Below are 22,211 nucleotides of genomic sequence, written 5' to 3'. Positions count from 1 at the left end.
GGGGCTAAACTGCGAGACGAATCTAATAAGGTATATTAATATATGATTAGCGAATGGTCACTGTAGCATTAATGTAGCAAATTATGAATTAATTAGGCTCATTAGATTCGTCTCGCGAATTAGCACTCAGCTGTCAAAAAATATTTATAAACAGATTTTATTTAATACTATAAAATGTAAATTCTTTTTTATACGATAGGGACTTATGGAAAAAAAAAGTCTGGCAACCAAACAAGCCCTGTGGCGCTCCGCGCGGGGCAGATCTACTTCGTGCTCCCAGCCCGCCGCGGCCTGCAACGCGAGGAGCTCGCCGCGCTCGCCGTCAGGGCCTCCGCCGCCGTCACGCCGGCGCCTGTCTCCCCTGCCGTCCACCTTGACACCGACTTTCCACGAATCTCGCGGCTTTCCTCCCCAAATTTGTCTTCGATTGCGGATGAACCCGTGATGGCGGTCTCGCCTGGACTGCTGGAGGAGTGGCCGTCTGCAACAGTCAGAGCACGTGCCGCATGTTCCGCAAAGATCTGTCCGTCTTCCTCTCTGTTTCAGCCTGCCTCTTCATTGAGTAAATTAGAGTGAGCAGAGCTGCAACATATTGATTCCAAGTGCGTCAATCTCATCGATGAGCTCATTAAGTGGCTACCATGTATCTAACAAGCATAAACACCGGTGACTTCCCCAACCTCTCCCTTTGGCTATCAATTATTTATGCATTCATGACTGATACCGCTTCCCATCTATCTGTTGCAGATTACTACTATCCATGTACAGCTGGGACAAAGACTAATGGTACGATATTTGAGAAAATTTCTTCAGTTAGCAATGTTCCATGCTTTTGGTTGTATATATTGTCTGCAGACACAATGCAGTGAACCCACCTTTGTTTACAAAACAATTGCATCAAAGTTTGTGTTCCATGTCCTAAAATACAACACCAGTGGTTACTGATGCTAATTAATTTTGAACTTACTCTTAGCTCTTAATTTATCCTTAATTTCCAAGAAATTGTTGTGTCTGTAAAGCAAAGGCTCTTCGACATATGACACAATAGATTTAGTAGTTTCATTTGAAATTTTCCCTGTACAGCTTTGAATGTTTGGTATTAAACAGCAAACTAAGTTTCCTTATTTCCTTTTCCATTTTTCTCATGTCCTCCTTTCTTTGATGATGTATATACTTGACTCTTTTTTCATGGTGATAATTACTTTTCAAGTGTCGTGTTTGTCAGGTTACGCTAGCACTGGATATTTATTTATTTATTTATTTACATAATAGTCACGTAATATTATGCTACATATATTTTCAGCAGTGACACCCATTTAGATCTGTAGTCAGCCGGTCCTTTTTCTTTTTCAGCCAAAACAAGGAGGCCAGTGATCTTACTCAGGGATCCAGGACCAGGGCATTGGTCAACCAGTATAACCAGCCTACTCAGTGCCTTCTTTTAGACTACTCTATTTCCCTCATGTTATCTACAAAACTGTGATTGTCTGCTCCTATGTAGTTTGTTGCTACTTAGATTGGTGCCCAGCTTCATGATCTTTGCTTTTGAGATACTATAGATATATATATTTCCATCTTTAATAATATCGAGATACACTTTTATCTATTATTCTTAAAAACACAGTTCCTTAATAGCTAAATGCCATGGGTATAATTGGAACACGTATTGTGTAGGCTACATTCAAAGGTCAGTGCCTGTTTTGCCTTCCCCAAAGTGGCCATCTAAAATTAAATGGAATTAATTCCCTATTCATATTTCATATGCCACATCACGATAAATAAAAGCCGTTCACAAACATTTTGACTAAAGTTGGTGTCTACTTAACAAGCCCTGTGTTTTCCCATGCCCAATTGTATATATTTTCCTTTATCATGTGTTACATCTCCAGGAGGTCCACGAGTCCTCTTTGAAAACAATACCCGTACCACAATAATGTTGGCTACCTATTTTTCCCTGACGATGCATATAATACCTGTACTCGAACTGGGTAAGTATTCTAATCACCCTCTACTCTCTTTAGCACCAGCTACCTGTAATTATTAAATCTCTAATACAGCTTATGCTATTTCAGTTTAACTCCATTGTGTCAGGCATCCCCATTTATGGATTCCACATAGTTTGTATCATCTCTACATTACCTCTTTTTGCACAGCAATGCATTTTTCCATAGTATAGTAGCTTTGACCACGGAATCTGCGTTCCGAACAGCGGCTCTGCTCATCTGGTAGTGGCCGTCTATGTCTACGATTTGATCATCAACAGTACAATCGAGATGAACCAGGGTGTAGAAGGGATCACAGTGCTAATCTGCGAGCCTTCTAAATTTTCATTCAAAGATTTCTATGCTTGCCTCCTGTTAACTAAATATTGAATTTTCCTGCTTGCCCTGTTGCCAATCTGCGAGCCGTCTATGTTGCAGAAATTTGCGATGGGCATGGCGTTTGGAGCTGATGCCGATGAAGCAGCGACAACTGCTGCCTGTACCAGTCCCGCACTTCTTCCTCTCTTCTGCCTCCCCTCCTCTCCCATTTTGCTGTTTTTTTTTGTCATAGCGACGGGGGCACCCAGTTTTTTTAGCGCCTAGATGACTAGGCAATGCCTTAATAACCCTGATACTCTGATAGTAATTATTGATTATTCAGATATCAATGTTTCCTTGAGGTTAAAGATGCGCCCTGCAGGAAGCAACTGAATTGGGAAAGAAGGCCAGGGAGTTGGAAAAAGAGGCTGAAGCCCTTCACCATTCACCAAGAAGGAAGAAGTGGGAACAAGGGCTGGAAATTTCGCAAATGTGAAGGCTTTAGAAAAGGTACACATTTCATTGAAATTGCCTTTTCCATGCATTGGTAATTTTTAGCTATTACTTCCCCAGAAACAACAACAACAACCATATTTAGCCTTTTACACGCGTGGTCATAAAGTAACGCCAAGACATTAGTTAATGTCACTTGTCCTTTACAAATGTAGGCATGCTTGCATTTTGGAGTTTTAGTGGTTAACAAGTTCTCTAGTTGAGTTGGTGTCTATGTGCATGCCACATGATTTTTATGTGGTGTTCATATGGAGGACTTGGTCCCTGATTATTATAGTGTAGACCTTTCCCCCAATTTTCATGTCATACTTTTTTCTTTGTGTATTGCTGTATTGCAGTGACACTAACTGCTATGCGCACACTTTCGAATATCAGGAATTATTACTTCTGGAAGATGACATGAAGGCTATAGAAGAGATGTATACTCAAGGAGAACAGGTAATCTGATGTAAATTATCATGTCATAGTTTTTTTTATGTTTAAAATTCTCTCCTTGACACCTGTTATGGCACAGCCTGAGGCTACTTGGGCATTCACAGTCCTTGGTTACGTTGGAAAACTTATATTTGGTGTTGTTGGGTGAGTGCAGAACTTCTGTCCTCTTGTCTCTTAATGAAGTGCACTTTCCCAAGTGATCTCTTCAAAACGTTGTTGTTCTTGCAGGTTAATTGTTTCAATAGCTTGGGTTGCACATATAGTCATATACTTGTTGATTGATCCTCTTCTATCTTCTTTCCTGAATGAAGTATTCATAAAGATGGATGGTGTTTGGGGTATCTTCTGATCTTCCATTCTTGACAACTTATGCTGCTGATGAGAACAATCCAATTAATCCTGTGATTTATGTACCAGGTCTCCTTGGGACTGCTGCATTCGCGTTCTTCTGCTGAGATGATGCTTTGGTTTAAAACTTGTTTTCATCACAATTACCCGATGAAGTAACCAGATCATACCAACTTGGCATCCTTTTTTTTCCTGCAGTTTTACTTATTATAAATCTCATTAACAAACCAATTAATTTGTTTCAGATGGGGAGGCACTTTAATGAATTCCTTGTTTAATGTTGGGCTCATACTACTTTGCTCCATCAGGTATGCCATCAATGCCTTCCTTTACATGTTATGAATTGTCAAAGTGTTTAATTTTCATTTTCACTGAACATTACAGGGTAATGGATACTATATTTATTACTGTCGGTACCCTGTAGCAGGGATACCCACTTCTACTGCAGCAAGGCAGGACTCGCGTAGTCATCCGTAACTACGCCATAAGGGGCGGAGCAGCCGGGCCCCACGAGTCAGGCTCCTACCTCACCGGGCCAACGGCCCCGGACCCGCTCCCCGCTCTGGGACCCTGTAGCAGTGATACCCTGGATCGCCTCCTGCACCCGAGTGTCTAGTGCTGCCTTGGCCGCCTCCACCTCGCGGGTCCTCTCCTCGAGCTCGGCCTTCTTCTTCGCCGCCGACTCCTTCAGGGACATGAGGGCCTCGCGCTGGCGCTCGAGCTGGAGCTCCATGTTGGTGGTGAGGGATTCCCGCTTTGCAAGGGACTTCCTATCCTCCTCAAACTCCAACTCGGCAACAGCCTGCTTGCTGGCGGACTCCTACAGCTGCTCGCGCCATCCTTGCAGAGTCTCAGAGAGCTTGTCAAGCTCCTGCTTGCGGATCTCGAGACCCTGGCTGCGAGTCTCAAGCTCGGACCGCTGAGCCGCGAGGCTGGCCGCCTCCTTGGCAAAAGCTTCCTCCCGCAGCACCAGGGCCTTTTCCCGGCTTGCTACAGCAAACTCCCGGTCGAACACCTTCCGAATGTTGGCTCGGTAGGCCTCTTGGTCGGCCTTGAGTTCGGACTGGACACGCGCAGCAAGGGAGGCTTCGGCCTTCGTGCGCGCCTCCAGGCGGGTGTGCCAGTCGCCGAGGCGCTGGCGCTCGCTCTCCAGAGCAGCCCACTCCCGCCGGAAGGCCGCCTCGGCGGTAGAGGTTGCCTCCTCTATCGACTGCCGGACCCGGATCAGCACCTGGGGAAGGGGAGCCGCTTCCTCCTCCGGGGGACCCTACAGGAGCCGCCTACCAGAGACCACCTCCAGCTCTTCCTCTGCTGCAGGTTCGGAGCTGGGGGTGGGAACTTCCGGCACAGGCGTCGGGACCTCAGCTGCCGGGGTGCTCGCCGTTGCTGCGCCCTCTCCCGATGTGCTCGCCGTCGATGCGCCTGGTGTCGGCGCAGCTGCCGCCGTAGCTGGAGCTTCGGGCGCCACCACGTCGGGAGCTTCGGGGGCCTCCACGTCGGGTGCAGCTGCGCCTGACACTGGCGCCTCCGCCGTCGCCGCGTTAGGCGTTGCTGCGCCTAGCACTGGCGCACCCGCTGTCGCCGCGTCGGGCATTGCTGCGCCTGGCACTGACGCACCCGCTGCCGCCGCGTCGGGCGTTGCTGTGCCTGATGCTGCCGCACCCGTCGTCGCCGCGTTGTGCACCACCGGGTTAGCGGAAGCCGCCGCAACCGAGCTCCCCGCAACCGTTGTCGCTCTCGCCGTCGCCGTCGAGGCCCCGGTCGCCTGGACCCCCGCTGACGAGCCAGCGGCGGTGGAAGAACTGCTTGGGCGAGGGGCCCTGGCAAACAAAGAGAAGAAGCCTTCAGCAAAAAGCGGAGCACCGAGAATAAGGGGAGTGATCGGAATAACACTTACCCTGAAGCGCCGGGTCTCCAGCGTCCACGGAGGCTCGGCGACTGCTTCTGCTGCTGCTGCTCCTCCTCCCGTGGCGGCGGCGGAGGCGCACCTTGCTGCTGCTGCTGCTCCTGTTCCCGTGGCGGCGGTGGAGGCGCACCTCGATGCTGCTGCTGCCGCTGCTCCCGTGGCGGCGGCGGAGGCGCATTCCGTGGCTGCTGCTGCTGTTGCTGCCGGGGGGAGACATCTCTCGGCGGTGGCGGCGGCGGCGCGGCTACCCCGGGGGGCCCGCGAGGGCCGGGGATCCGGGAGCTACCCTGGTGTAACATCCCAAAAATTCACCAAATCAAATCGTACGCTTAATATTTTTTAAAAACCGTTTTCATCGTTGAGCTCCAGTTTTTCCCTAAAGCCCTAACCCTAATATTTCGGGAGCCTTCCCTGTTCCGAACATCCCGATGTCCATTCCCTGTTGCGGCCCTCTCTTTTTCCTGTGCCGCGCGTCACGAACCACCGACCGCCGCGCCACGCCCGACCAACGCGCGTGCGCGTGCAGTCGCGGTCGGCGCCGCGATCGGAGCGAATCCCGCCCTCCCTTTTTCTCTCTCTCTCTTTCCCATTATCTTTTCTTTTCTCTTTTCTATTTTCCATTTTATTTTTCTTTTTTTTCCTCCTCCTCCCTTCCCTCTCTCTTCTTTCTCCCTGCTCTCTGCCGCGCACCCCCCACGCTGCTGTGCAGCTCGCCACCGCGCGCTCCGCCCGAGCCGCTCCCCGCTACCGGCCTGCTCCCTCCCACGCGCGCCTACCCTCCCTCTGGCCCGCGCCCCCGCTACACCCGAGCCGCTCCCTGCCCGCGTGCCCGCGCCCTGCCCTTGCTCTCGGCCCCGCGCATGCGCTAGTCGCGCACACCACGACGCCGCACCACGCCGCTCCTCACGCGCACCACCCACGCGAACGCCGACCGGCCCTGCTCCCCGACCACGCGCCCAGGCTGGCCGCGTGCACGCGTGCGCGTGCACGCGCTCGCCGTGCCGCGGCGCACCGAGCCACGGCACCGGCCCGCCTGCACGCACACACACCGCCTCTCCCGCACCACACTCGCACACCCGCGAGCGCTCAACTCCCGCTGCCCCGCCCGCGTGCACGCACACACCGCCCGCCGTTGACGACCGCACAGCGCCGCCTGCGCCGGTCGCCGCCTGCCCGACGCGTCCCATCCCACCTCGCCGCACGCGCCGTCGCCCTGTGCACGCACAACACCGGCGACCTTGGCAGAGCGCCGCCTACCCCATGCCCGCCTGCCCGAGGAGTCGCATCACCTGTGCGAGCCTCGCCGCCCGCGCCGCCGCGTCGTGACGTCGGACACCATTAAGGCGCCCCGCTGTGCCCGCCGGCCGCCGCCACCGCCCTGCTCCCATCTCCACCGCCTTGGCCGCCTATAAAAAGGGGCCGAGGGGCACCCCCGAGCGCCACGACCCCCACTCCGAGCTAAACAACCCCGTGCCTCTTCTCTCGGAGCTCCCTAGCGCCGCCACCGGAACCGCCTAGCGCCGCCGCCTCCTGCTCCCGCTGCCCCGCATCCTCGCCGCGCCTCAGGCCAAGGTGAGAGGGGGAATCGAACCCCTGCACCCCGCTGCCCCTTTCCCCCTCCTCTCCGGCCGCCGCCGTGGCCTGGGACGTCGGATCCCAGAGCCGCCGGCGCCCCCCCCTACGCCTCCCCTGTTTCGCAGCGCGAGGGGGAGGAAGAAGAGAGGGCTTTTTGCCCAAAACCCCCTAGCCTCCCCTTTATTTGTTAAGGAAACCCTCCACTCTTATGGCCTTTTTACAGAAACACCCCCACCCTTTAATACGTTCACAAATAAACCCCTCTCTAGTAAAAACTTAATCCCAAAAAGACCCCTGACCCTCCTAGAATAACCCAGATGTTTCCAAAAATTACAAACAGGCCCCTGCCTTCTCAAGATTAACTTCAATTAGGTCCCTAGATCCTTATTTAACCCTCTGACCTATCATTTCATGCGCCAAAACAACTCTGATCAACCCGAAACTTCACCACGACTTTCATAATTTAGTTTTGACCATGCCATTAGGAAACCGCTCGAAAATATTACTCCGTACTCCATATCTTATGTGTTTCTGATTCGAGCTCAACGATAAATTTTTATTTTTCTGTGTCTTGATTGTGTGCTTGTTTGTATGCGTCATAGACAACGGTGTGAACGAAGGAAAGCCCGTTGACGAGCAGTACTGCGAGCAAGCAAACGTGGAGCAGTTCTGCGACCCCGAACCCGAAGGACAAGACCTCCCCGAAGGCTTCGAAGACGGCAAGTTCAATCCCATCCTTTGATGCATGCTTTTGTCCTAGTTTTTATAAACACAACCTATTGGTCTGTTTTACAAAATTGCATATGTTTTGCTTGCATGAAAACACGGTTGGATAGTCACCCCTTGATTTGTGATAACCATTCCTTGACCACCTAGATTAATGTCTGATTTTGCTTGGACGTTAATTAATACTAGAATGCTTAGGACCTGCTATTTTATACAACTTGTTTTATAAAGAAAAGGTGTGTGTGTGGGAAGGGATAAAAGTGGATTTTTGAAAGATGAGTCTAGACGGGATGGATGGCATTTCAGTGTGATTTGCCGTTTGGTGTGCTCATGCCGGTGTGGCAGGGCAAGGAAGGGAGATATCTATCTTGTCACCCCTAAGGACCGAGTTGGTGTTACATCTCACCTAACTCCACTTTCGTGCAAACCACTCGACCGTTGTATGGGCAACGGCTTAGTATAAATCACACTAGTTAGTCTGATAGCCATCAGGAGAGCTGAGAGCAACGTGTGACTAAGGAGAAGAGATAAGCCCCGAGTGACTTATGCCCCGGTTAAACCTAGGTGATAGGTCGATGACCCCTTGGTGCATCCCGTGGTGGCTAGTCAGGTCGAGCTGAGGTGGGTAATGGCTTTGTTGGGATCTTCACCGACACTAAGGTGATCGAGTTGCGGTACCCCGCTTGTGGGTAAAGTTACCCACCTCTGCAGAGTTAAGAATCTATTCGAATAGCCGTGCCCACGGTACTGGGCGAGTTACGGTGTGGTCTCACAACTAGTGTTTACTTTGGGATGGTTTGGCGTGAGTTGTTTTGGAGATGTGTCCGGCAGTTGTGCCGAGTGCTACGGCGGATGAGGAGTCCGGTAGCAGTCTTAAAACTTGGATCTTGTGCGGATCAACCCTTGGTGTTACTCGGTATAAGAAAACTGATTTTAAAAATGTTTTCTTTCAAACGAACCCCTGCATAAAATATTGCTTTCCGCAAATCAAACCCTAGCCTATCCTTGACTTACCATGTGTATGATATTCTGTTTATACCCCCTCCATGGGTGTGGTTGGACTTGCTGAGTACGTTTGTACTCACCCCATTCTTTATTTTTACAGAAGAAGATCCAGACTTTGTACCCGACGACGTTGAGTAGGGGTACCGTCCCGCACCCAGCCTTGCCTGTGGATTTGGGTCACCCGCAGGAGTTACCGCATGGCGCAAGACTCTGATGATTTTCTTTTTATATTTAATATCGTTGCATGTGTGTGGATTGTAATCCTCGCGATAGTGGCGTTTCTCTGCTCACTACCGCATAGAGTTGTACGGTAATGAACCATCTGATGTAATAAATGTGTCATCAGCCTCTTGGGACTGATGTTTGTAACACATTTAAGTCTTCTCTTATGAGGGGACGCTTCAGGTGGTATCAAAGCCGTAGGTTGGCCGTAGGACGTGACCCTAGGAGCGAAACCCTGTCTTAGGCCCTTTCACACTAGGATTATTCCTCCCTTAACCCTTTCTTCACACAAACACTCACCACTGGTTCTTGTCCTGTTTCAGATGGCTGACAATGGATGGATCAGCGGAATCTGTCACGCAGAGCCCGGCTTTCCTAAGTTGTTGATACTCAGCCTGGAACGCATCGAAGTTGTGGACCCACCAGAGTTTCTCTACCGGGAGTACGACTCCAAGGGCACTCTTCGGTGCGACCTGATGATCTTCGTGGCAAGGAGCACCCGCTATCCAGATGTGGACCCTTGGTTCATCTCCACCACTGGTTTTCGCTTCTCGGACACCTATCGAAAAGCCGCCCGTAAAGCCCTGCGACGTCTACGCGTGATCTACAGGCATCACCTCCAACGGACTCCTATGAGATTTTTCCCGCCGACTGAAGGAAGAGGACGCACATGGATTGCCCGGATGAGAGGACTTGGAAGAAGAAGAACCCATGGAAACCCATTGGGACATAGGCACTCAGACTGAGGAGGAAGAACCCAAAGAAATCCACTGGAATAAAGGTATTTAGACCGAAGATGACATGATGGATCAGTATCTCCCACTGAAGAAGCGCCCCCTTAGGATCGAGGAAGAATCCCCATGATAGGAGTAGTACCCCAAGCTAGAATCTTTGCCCTAATAATCGTGTATCCATGAAGTCTGTATCCCACCATGTTGCAATAATAAATATCATCCACTTCCTTTGTACCCAAATAATTGTGTAAGTTTATTCACCCTATCTTTGTTTTCAGATGGCTGAGGAAGGATGGACCCAGGGCAATTGCCAAGCTGCACCTGGCTTCCCCAGCCTCTTGATCAACGCCCTGGAAAGCCTTGGCGTCACGGAACGCCCAAGGTACTACAGCAGAGAGTACGAGCATCATGGCACTCTCCGCTGCAGGGTGATCCTAGTCATCGCCAGAAGTGACCGCTACCCCGACATCCAGCCATGGCGAGTGACCACTACAGGGTTTAGGCACCAGGACACCTATCCCTTAGCCGTCAGGAAAGCACTCCGTTACCTGTGCCGGATTTTCGAAAGACACCTCGCCCCCACACCAATGAGGTTCTTTCCGCCGGCCATCAGAACCCCAGTTTGGGAAGCTCGAATGAGAAGCCTGGAACGGCGCCGCCATGAAGAAGGCCTCCTGTACCAAGTGGCTACCTACCTAGCCTCCTTGGATCAGCTCTTTGACGAGCAAGCCAACTTGCTGAGGGAACAGACCCATCGAGCCAAGCAAGCAGAGCTCGCGGTAAGACTGCAACAGATCCGAGCAGTCCAAGCCGAGGCAAGAGCCGCAGCCGCGGTCAGCAGTGAGGCAGTTGCTCAGGAGAGCCTCAGGCAAGCCCGGGACCGGCGTATGTAGGAATGGGCTAGAAGTGGAACCCCAGTCCCGGCAATAGGAGAAGACCATGTTCTGCTCGTAACGCCCGTCATAGAATGGGGACCACTCTTCGGAAACCCACAAGCCCCACCCGAGAACCCTGGAAGGTCTACGGCCGCCGCCGCAAGAGAAGCCACTACGCAACCCTGGGAAAATGGAGATCTAGAGGACGGCGAGCAAGGACCGCTCATTCCCCTGGAGGACGTGAGTTCTCTTCCAAGGGAAGAACCCACTCAAGCCAATGAGTTTGCTTAAAGTGCTAGCGACCGTCAAGGGATGAAGTCGTGTGGTCCGAAGAAGATTTGTGCCCCCTTTCTTTTGAAGTTGTGTACCCGGACGTGTAGTACGCGTTTGGCCTTGCCCCGTGTTGTACCTTCCCCTGCAATAATAAAGTTGTTTGTGCTTGTTGTTTGGTATGTTGTGTGCTTGTTAGTTATGTGCTTATCGGCAGAAGTTAGATACTGTCTTTTCAAAAATACGAATTAAACAACTTAAACATCACCTAATCTTAGTCCCAATCCACTCGATCTACAGATGGTTTCCCGGAGCATCACGAGGGCCTCCCGCAACCGGATCCCTCCAGCCGCTGATGCAGGAGCACCGCCTCTTGAGCAAAACCCTCCGCCCGTAGAACAAGAAGTGAGCCAGTGCAGAGGAAAAAATGATGATGCGCCACTACCGCCACCACCACCACCCTTCACGGACCTGGCACAGATAATCCACAACTAGAATCTCATACTGGAGACACAGGCCAATGCTCTCGTAAACAAGCGGCCACGAGAGCAGACCTTTAATGACAAGCTTACGGCTTTTCTGAGGACCAAGCCGCCCACTTTTGCCGGATCCAGCAACCCCTTGGATGCAGATGATTGGCTCCGTGTGATCCAAAGGAAGCTTGAGCCGTTCGAGTGCCAGGATCGGGAAAAAGTTCTTCTAGCAGCCCACCAACTCACCGGGTCTGCCTTAGCCTGGTGGGAGAATTACTGCGCTGCTGCCAAAGATGCCTCCACCATCACTTGGGGGGAATTTGTGAAGGAATTCCGCCGATATCATATCCCCTCGGCCACCATAAAGCGCAAGGCACATGAGTTCCGCACTTTGCAGCAGGGAAGTATGTCGGTGGAGGAGTACACCCACCAGTTCATGGAGTTGGCCCGATATGCCTCAGAAGAGGTGAATGACGATGAGAAGAAGCAGGATATGTTAAAGAAAGGATTAAACCCAGAACTCCGGACCCTGCTTACTCCACAGATCTACCCAGATTTCAACACCCTGATGAACAAGGCTATGTTTACAGAGGGCCAAAATTGATGAAAGGAAAGATAACAAGAGCAAGTTTCTGGAGAGCAAGTCTCGCCAGCAGGATCATTTCCAGAAGCCCAGAAGCTTCAGCTACAACGCACCAAGGTCCCAAGCTCCAATGCAGTACAGAACTCAGTCTCAAGTGACAGGACCACGGGCCCCTAACACCCAGCCCAGAAGCCAGAACACCATAAGGGCCCCGCAGAGTAATGCAAGCCAGGTCACCACCAACAACAGCAATGTGAGGGCCTGCTTCAACTGCCGTGAGACGGGACATTTCATCGCCGACTGCCCCTATGCCAAGAACAAGCCAGCTACGTCGGCCTTCTCCAATACAGTGAATGGGCCAAGGCCAGTCCTGTCAAGTGCCAACCGAGTGCCCATCCGCAACAACAGCAACGCCAACAACAGTCAGCAGATGAGGCAGCCCCAGCAGTCGTTTGGACGAGTCCACGTCAACCATATCAACGCACAGGAGGCTCAAGGAGCTCAGGGCGTAGTACTCGGTGAGTACCTAGTCAGCTCAGCCCTTGCAACAGTGTTATTTGATTCTGGAGCATCACACTCATTTATATCCTCGAGTTTTGTGGAAAAGCACAAAATACCTACAATACTACTAAAAACACCCCTAATAATCCGGACGCCTGGAGGTGACATCAAGTGTCAACTAGGTTGTCTACGGGTAAGGATCAATTTAAGTGGGGTAGAATTTTTAGCAGACTTAGTAGTACTAAAGTCCAAAGGAACAGACGTGATCCTTGGAATGGACTGGTTAACTCGACACAATGGTCTCATAGGATGTACTGACAATGTGGTACACCTCACGAACCCGGAAGGAGTCCGAGTGACCTGTCATACCCGGGAGAGTGGATCAAACCTAATGGTGTTTAGCATGGAAGCCAAGTCCTTGGAAGAAGTCCCAGTAGTGAATGAATACCCAGATGTCTTTTCTGAAGAACTTCCCGGTATGCCACCGGATAGGGATGTAGAGTTCGTCATTGACCTTGTCCCTGGAACCGCCCCTATAGCCAAGAGACCCTATAGGATGGCAGCCTCGGAGTTAGCAGAATTAAAGAAACAGCTGGAAGAACTACAACGAATTGGCTTCATCAGGCCAAGTTCGTCTCCTTGGGGAGCCCCGGTTCTATTTGTCAAAAAGAAGGACGGAAGTATGAGGTTGTGTGTAGATTACCGGGCACTAAACAAAGTCACTATAAAGAACAAGTACCCCCTTCCCAGGATCGATGACCTTTTTGATCAGTTAAAAGGGGTCAAGTACTTCTCCAAGATCGATCTGAGGTCCGGATATTTTCAGCTCAAGATTAGGGAGAGCGATATCCCGAAGACAGCCTTTGTCACCCGATACGGGCAATTTGAGTTCACAGTAATGTCTTTTGGACTGACAAATGCACCTGTTTATTTCATGAACCTTATGAACAAGGTGTTTATGGACGAGTTAGATAAGTTTGTCGTAGTCTTCATCGACGACATACTTATTTACTCGAAGAGTATTCATGAGCACGAGCAGCACCTGAGGGTAGTTTTGGAAAAACTGAGAGTGCATAGTATATACGACAAATTCAGCAAGTGTGAGTTCTGGCTAGAGAAAGTAGCTTTCCTTGGTCATATTCTGACCGCGGAAGGAGTAGCAGTGGATCCCGAGAAGGTTGAAGCAGTCTCCAACTGGCAACAACCGACCAACGTCAGTGAGATTAGAAGTTTTCTCGGATTAGCTGGGTATTATCGGAGATTCGTTGAAGGATTTTCCAAGATAGCTCGGCCCATGACAGAGCTACTTAAGAAGGAGAAGAAATTCACCTGGACGGAGTCGTGTGAAAGGAGTTTCCAGAAATTGAAGCAAAGACTGACGACCGCTCCAGTACTAACCCTACCGGATATTCATCGGGATTTTGTCATCTATTGTGATGCGTCCCGGCAAGAATTGGGTTGTGTGCTGATGCAAGACGGGAAAGTTGTTGCATATGCTTCCCGCCAGCTCAGGTCTCATGAGCAGAACTATCCGACCCATGATTTGGAACTTGCAGCCGTAGTGCACGCTCTTAAAATTTGGAGGCATTATTTGATCGGGAATAAGTGCGAAATTTATAATGACCATAAGAGCCTGAAGTACATCTTCACCCAGCCGGATCTGAACCTAAGGCAGAGAAGATGGCTGGAATTGGTTAAGGATTATAACTTGGAAATCCATTACCACCCGGGGAAAGCAAACGTAGTAGCTGATGCCCTAAGTCGGAAATCCTATGGACCCAAGGATGATCATCTGCGAGAGGAAATGGCACGATTAAATGTGCACATTGTCCCTCGAGGTTCCAGCCAAGTGCTAAACGTTCAATCCACGCTAGAAGACAGAATCCGAAAGGCACAAAGTTCAGATAAGGGGCTAATGTAAATCCGAAGGCAGACTGGAGAAAATAAGGCGCCAGATTTTAGAGTGGACAATAAGGGAACCTTATGGTATAAAAATATGATTTGTGTGTCCCAGAAAGGAGACTTCAGGCAAATAATCATGTATGAAGCTCACAACTCGGCATATTCCATTCACTCAGGATCCACCAAAATGTATATGGACTTAAAACAAAAATATTGGTGGAATGGGATGAAGGCAGATATTGCACGATTTGTCGCCCGGTGCGATACTTGTCAAAGGATCAAGGCCGAACATTTGAAACCAGCAGGGTTGTTGCAACCCTTACCCATCCCGGTTTGGAAATGAGACGAGGTAGGAATGGATTTTGTAGTAGGTTTGTCCAGGACTCAGAAAGGGCATGACTCCATATGGGTAATAGTGTATCGACTTACTAAATCAGCTCATTTCATATCCGTACGAACCAATTACGGCGGAGAGAAGCTAGCCAAGCTCTATGTGGAAAACGTAGTGAAGTTGCATGGTGTGCCCAGCCGAATTGTTTCAGATAGAGGGACCCAGTTCACCTCTAGATTTTGGAAAAGTTTGCATAAAACCATGGGCACCAAGTTAGATTTTAGCTTCGCTTATCACCCGCAAACAGATGGCCAGACAGAAAGGATAAACCAGATTATGTAAGATATGCTGAGAGCGTGTGTCCTCACTTATGGCAAAAATTGGGAGCAGAGTTTACCCTATGCCGAGTTCTCATAAAACAACGGGTACCAAGCAAGTTTAGGCATGTCACCGTTCGAAGTCCTCTATGGAAGGAAGTGCAGAACACCGCTGATGTGGTCAGAAGTTGGAGAACGTGTCCTAGTCGGGCCCGCACTCATAAAAGAAGCAGAAGAAAGAGTTGCTGAGATTAGAGAAAAGCTAAAAGCAGCCCAGTCCCGACAGAAGAGCTACGCCGACAAGAAAAGACGGGAAATAAGTTTCAACCCAGGAGATTTCGTGTATCCCAAAGTGTCACCCATTCGAGGAACCCGAAGATTCCAGGTACAAGGGAAATCCCCCCCCCCCGGTACATTGGACCGTATCGAGTTTTGAGGAAAGTTGGAGCAGTAGCATACCGCCTAGAGCTACCAGAAGAAATGTCGGATATACACCCGGTATTCCACATCTCACAATTAAGAAGGTGTTTGAGGGTACCCGAAGCAGAACACGTGCCAGTTGAAACGATAGATTTGCAGCCAGACCTGCGATACCAGGAGGTACCGGTTAAGATTCTTGACACTGTCACCAGGAGGACCAGAAACTCCGAAGTACGGATATGCAGAGTTCAGTGGAGCAGACACGGAATAGAAGAAGCGACGTGGGAACGCGAAGACGCTCTGAAGGAGTTTCCCCACTTGTTTAGGAGCCAGCCGAATCTCGAGGACGAGATTCATTTTAAGTGGGGTAGGTTTGTAACATCCCAAAAATTCACCAAATCAAATCGTACGCTTAATATTTTTAAAAAACCGTTTTCATCGTTGAGCTCCAGTTTTTCCCTAAAGCCCTAACCCTAATATTTCGGGAGCCTTCCCTGTTCCGAACATCCCGATGTCCAATCCCTGTTGCGGCCCTCTCTTTTTCCTGTGCCGCGCGTCACGAAACACCGACCGCCGCGCCACGCCCGACCAACGCTCGTGCGCGTGCAGTCGCGGTCGGCGCCGCGATCGGCGCGAATCCCGCCCTCCCTTTTTCTCTCTCTCTCTTTCCCATTATCTTTTCTTTTCTCTTTTCTATTTTCCATTTTATTTTTCTTTTTTTCCTCCTCCTCCCTTCCCTCTCTCTTCTTTCTCCCTGCTCTCTGCCGCGCACCCCCCCCCACGCTGCCGTGCAGCTCGCCACCGCGCGCTCCGCCCGAGCCGCTCCCCGCTACCGGCCTGCCCCCTCCCACGCGCACCTACCCTCCCTCTGGCCCGCGCCCCCGCTACACCCGAGCCGCTCCCGGCCCGCGTGCCCGCGCCCTGCCCTTACTCAGCTCGCGCAACGGCCGCCCGCTTACCCACGCTCTCGGCCCCGCGCACACCACGACGCCACACCACGCCGCTCCTCACGCGCACCACTCACGTGAACGCCGACCGGCCCTGCTCCAAGACCTCGCGCCCAGGCCGGCCGCGTGCACGCGTGCGCGTGCACGCGCTCGCCGTGCCGCGGCGCACCGGCCCGCCTGCATGCACACACACCGCCTCTCCCGCACCACACTCGCACACCCCCGCGCGCTCAACTCCCGCTGCCCCGCCCGCGCGCATGCGCACACCGCCCGCCGTTGACGACCGCACAGCGCCGCCTGCGCCGGTCGCCGCCTGCCCGACGCGTCCCATCCCACCTCGCCGCACGCGCCGTCGCCCTGTGCACGCACAACACCGGCGACCTTGGCACAGCGCCGCCTGCCCCACGCCCGCCTGCCCGAGGAGTCGCATCACCTGTGCGAGCCTCGCCGCCCGCGCCGCCGCGTCGCGACGCCGGACACCATTAAGGCGCCCCGCGGTGCCCGCCGGCCGCCGCCACCGCCCTGCTCCCATCTCCACCGCCTTGACCGCCTATAAAAAGGGGCCGAGGGGCACCCCCGAGCTCCACGACCCCCACTCCGAGCTAGACAACCCCGTGCCTCTTCTCTCCGAGCTCCCTAGCGCCGCCACCGGAACCGCCTAGCGCCGCCGCCGCCTGCTCCCGCTGCCCCGCCTCCTCGCCGCGCCTCAGGCCAAGGTGAGAGGGGGAATCGAACCCCTGCACCCCGCTGCCCCTTTCCCCCTCCTCTCCGGCCGCCGCCGTGGCCTGGGACGTCGGATCCCAGAGCCGCCGGCGCCCCCCCCCCCCTACGCCTCCCCTGTTTCGCAGCGCGAGGGGGAGGAAGAAGAGAGGGCTTTTTGCCCAAAACCCCCTAGCCTCCCCTTTATTTGTTAAGGAAACCCTCCACTCTTATGGCCTTTTTACAGAAACATCCCCACCCTTTAATACGTTCGCAAATAAACCCCTCTCTAGTAAAAACTTAATCCCAAAAAGACCCCTGACCCTCCTAGAATAACCCAGATGTTTCCAAAAATTACAAACAGGCCCCTGCCTTCTCAAGATTAATTTCAATTAGGCCCCTAGATCCTTATTTAACCCTCTGACCTATCATTTCATGCGCCAAAACAACTCTAATCAACCCGAAACTTCACCACGACTTTCATAACTTAGTTTTGACCATGCCATCAGAAAACCGCTTGAAAATATTACTCCGTACTCCATATCTTATGTGTTTCTGATTCGAGCTCAACGATAAATTTTTATTTTTCTGTGTCTTGATTGTGTGCTTGTTTGTATGCGTCATAGACAACGGTGTGAACGAAGGAAAGCCCGTTGACGAGCAGTACTGCGAGCAAGCAAACGTGGAGCAGTTCTGCGACCCCGAACCCGAAGGACAAGACCTCCCCGAAGGCTTCGAAGACGGCAAGTTCAATCCCATCCTTTGATGCATGCTTTTGTCCTAGTTTTTATAAACACAACCTATTGATCTGTTTTACAAAATTGCATATGTTTTGCTTGCATGAAAACACAGTTGGATAGTCACCCCTTGATTTGTGATAACCATTCCTTGACCACCTAGATTAATGTCTGATTTTGCTTGGACGTTAATTAATACTAGAACGCTTAGGACCTGCTACTTTATACAACTTGTTTTATAAAGAAAAGGTGTGTGTGTGGGAAGGGATAAAAGTGGATTTTTGAAAGATGAGTCTAGACGGGATGGATGGCATTTCAGTGTGATTTGCCGTTTGGTGTGCTCGTGCCGGTGTGGCAGGGCAAGGAAGGGAGATATCTATCTTGTCACCCCTAAGGACCGAGTTGGTGTTACATCTCACCTAACTCCACTTTCGTGCAAACCACTCGACCGTTGTATGGGCAACGGCTTAGCATAAATCACACTAGTTAGTCTGATAGCCATCAGGAGAGCTGAGAGCAACGGGTGACTAAGGAGAAGGGATAAGCCCCGAGTGACTTATGCCCCGGTTAAACCTAGGTGAAAGGTCGATGACCCCTTGGTGCATCCCGTGGTGGCTAGTCAGGTCGAGCTGAGGTGGGTAATGGCTTTGTTGGGATCTTCACCGACACTAAGGTGATCGAGTTGCGGTACCCCGCTTGTGGGTAAAGTTGCACACCTCTGCAGAGTTAAGAATCTATTCAAATAGCCGTGCCCACGGTACTGGGCGAGTTACGGTGTGGTCTCACAACTAGTGTTTACTTTGGGATGGTTTGGCGTGAGTTGTTTTGGAGATGTGTCCGGCAGTTGTGCCGAGTGCTACGGCGGATGAGGAGTCCGGTAGCAGTCTTAAAACTTGGATCCTGTGCGGATCAACCCTTGGTGTTACTCGGTATAAGAAAACTGATTTTAAAAATGTTTTCTTTCAAACGAACCCCTGCATAAAATATTGCTTTCCGCAAATCAAACCCTAGCCTATCCTTGACTTACCATGTGCATGATATTCTGTTTATACCCCCTCCGAGGGTGTGGTTGGACTTGCTGAGTACGTTTGTACTCACCCCATTCTTTATTTTTACAGAAGAAGATCCAGACTTTGTACCCGACGACGTTGAGTAGGGGTACCGTCCCGCACCCAGCCTTGCCTGTGGATTTGGGTCACCCGCAGGAGTTACCGCATGGCGCAAGACTCTGATGATTTTTTTTTTATATTTATATCGTTGCGTGTGTGTGGATTGTAATCCTCGCGATAGTGGCGTTTCTCTGCTTACTACCGCGTAGAGTTGTACGGTAATGAACCATCTGATGTAATAAATGTGTCATCAGCCTCCTGGGACTGATGTTTGTAACACATTTAAGTCTTCTCTTATGAGGGGACGCTTCACCTGGCCCGCGTCCTCAGCGGTCCTCTGACGCTTCGCGGTGGGATCCATAACTGGGGTCCCGTCGCCCCGGTGCAACCTGCGCCGGCCCGCTTCCCCCGACGACGCGCCGGAGCTGCTCCGGGCCTGGCTGGGACCGCTCGTGGCGGCGCTACCAACCACGGCCTGCTTGCCCTTGGCAGTGGGGCCGAACCCCGCGGTGCTCGGCACGGCTTGCTCCCCGGACGCTCCAGGGATCCGGATCCCGCGGTCCGGGTCGCCTCCAGTCTGGCGCGCTGCCAGCCCGCCGTCGTCGAGGGTTGGCAGGGTGGCCAACACCGCAGTCCTCAGGCGTGAGTCCTCGCAGAGGGAGGCAACACCCTGAGGAAGGATCAGGTGCTCCGGGATGAAGATCTCCCCGGTCACCGCCCGCACCAGGACCTCCAGGGCTTCCTGGGTCAAGTCGCTCTTTTCTCTGCGGTGGGTCCTGCTGCTGTCGTTGGGGCCGGTGAAGCTCCAAGCAGGACGCAGCTGCCGCTTCAGGGGGGCCACGAGTCAGTTAGCCGTTGCGATGTGATGAGGCAGCGATAAACCCGATGGATGGTCAAAGCCGGGCAAGACTCCTGCAGTAAGAGGCTTCAAGTTATGCAGAGCCAGATCACAGTAGTGGCCCCACCTGCGGGTTCGTCACCTCTCCCAAGGTGGGCCCGGGGGCCACTGTCGGTACCCTGTAGCAGGGTTACCCACTTCTACTGCAGCAAGGCAGAACTCGCGTAGTCATCCGTAACTACGCCATAAGGGGCGGAGCAGCCGGGCCCCACGGGTCAAGCTCCTACCTCACCGGGCCAACGGCCCCGGACCCGCTCCCCGCTCTGGGATGGGTCCGGAGACGCCACGTGTCCCTGAGGAGGGGAAGCTCCGAGCCAACAGCCGAGGGCCCGGAGCCCCCATAGGGGTCCGGCACCTCCCCGGGTCTGTCCGGACCTCCCACGTGCACGCGCGTAGAGCAAGCATACCGCCGGGGGGGGGGGTCCGGAGGCTCCACGTGTCCCACAGGCGCGGGCGCCGGTCTTCCGTTGGAAGACTCGTCCACCCACCGCATTCAATGCGGGTGGTTGAGGCGTGCTCTGCCGCCGCGGCACGCGGGGCAGCCTTTGTCAGGTCTCACTGTAGGCCGCGTATTACCGAGGTATACAGTGCAGCCGCCTGCGCAGCATCCGCGCAGAGCTGTCTACCGCATTAAATGGATACGACGGCACGTCACTTTTCCATCATGCCGCCTAGGCCGCAAGCTACGCCTGGCGCCGTTTCGACAAGACAGCGCATGGATATGCTGGACGGAGGATTCCCGCAGGCAGTCAAGGAAATCCAGAAATGAGATCTCTGCCGCCTGCAACGCCATAATGTATGAACATTACATTACTTTATACTACATCGTTTGGGCCCACCTGTCGGGGACCCAACGGCCATGTATGCGCCTCCCTTGAGATATAAAAGGGAGGCGCTCGCGACACACAGACTCACGCTGGACTCAGCACCAGAGGCCCTCTCAGACTCTCTCGAGACTAAGGCAATACAATACACAGTGGACGTAGGGTATTACGCTCCGACGGCCCGAACTACTCTAAACCTGGTGTGTTCATCGTGTTCTTCGAGCAAAATCGAACTAGCCCTAGCTAACCCCCGAGTACTCACCCTCTGGGCTTAGGCGGGTGCATTCCGCCACCCGGCTGTGGTTTGCCACACCACGACAATTACATTTCTGCAGCATGATTTGCATCTTTTCCTCAACAGTCGAAACTGAATTTCATTACCAAACATGCATGATTTTTATCTGAAAATGTTTTTAAGCTTTCATTTGGGAAGACAACCGCCGTCAGTTAGAATGATCATATTTTCATGTTCCTCAATCTACCATGGTGAATGGAACTATTGTTTTTCTTATGTTGCATGCACTGTAGATGAAAATGACTTCTGAATGAGCACTAGTTTTGTTGAATTTACTTTGTTTAGAGACTTCCATGATGTTGACTGCCTATTCTTGTATACTTTGTATTTCGTGATGTAAAACCCATTATCTAATTGTCATAATTTCCGTGCTATTCTATGTGCAGTGTGATTCAGTTATGTGCCATGGCTTTTGCCTACTATGCACAAGCAACTGCTGCTCAAGAGATCTTTGGCCACACATTGCAATCCCTTCGTGGAATTGAGTATCTTTACAAGTGAGTCTCTTCTCTCAAATGAAAGAGTGAAATTAGTTGCTTTGGTGTTGCAGACATTTAGAACTTAAATGTATTTTGATACTTGAACCACAAAATATGCAGGTACAATGTTTTCCAGTATGGCTTTGTTGCTCTTGACATCCTCACTCTTCTGCTATATTTGTAAGTCCTTTTCATCAAGTGCTTAGTCAATAGTCATTTACATTAATCAATCTTGACTGTATGATATTCCCAATACTTGTTAGGAAACCAATAGGAAGGTTCCAGCTCTCAAATTAATTTGCTCTGTAAGTGAAGTTTGACTGATAGTTCATTTAGTGTCTTAGTGTGATGTGTATTACTAACCAAACAAAACCAAATCATCTTCTCAAAGAGTTGAGGAACAACTGGTGTAAATTATCAACTAGTATGAGACTTCTATTCACAATGTATTCGAAGGCGAGAATGGGGGAGCTGTCGGTTACTACGGACATGGATGTTAATAAAGTAGAACCCAGTTAACTTTGCAGTGTACACATTTCTCGTATGGCTCGTTATTGTCTCTTCATGATTGGCTAATGAATAGTGATGTTATTATTCAGAGATGTTTGGTGTGTTTGGGGGCGCTTTGTCCGACGTTGACATTCATTTCTTGGAGTTAGGCCAGTTCATTGCTTTTATATGTATTATTATTATTATTATTATTATTATTATTATTATATACTGTGATTACAGCACAATGGTTCTAGGTTGTATTAACATTGATTATCCCTGTGCGGCTGTGCCTGTC

At 51.4% G+C, this 22,211-nt stretch overlaps 1 pseudogene; it reads left to right on the top strand.

Annotated features, from left to right (window-relative positions):
• Positions 1-743: 743 nt before the first annotated feature.
• LOC120671089 lies at positions 744-21,957 on the top strand (annotated as a pseudogene).
• Positions 21,958-22,211: the final 254 nt, after the last annotated feature.

This window comes from Panicum virgatum, chromosome 2K (assembly GCF_016808335.1).
Source record: "Panicum virgatum strain AP13 chromosome 2K, P.virgatum_v5, whole genome shotgun sequence".
NCBI lineage: Eukaryota > Viridiplantae > Streptophyta > Magnoliopsida > Poales > Poaceae > Panicum > Panicum virgatum.
Note: the sequence above shows the minus strand (reverse complement) of the source record. Positions and strands in the feature narration are given on the sequence as shown.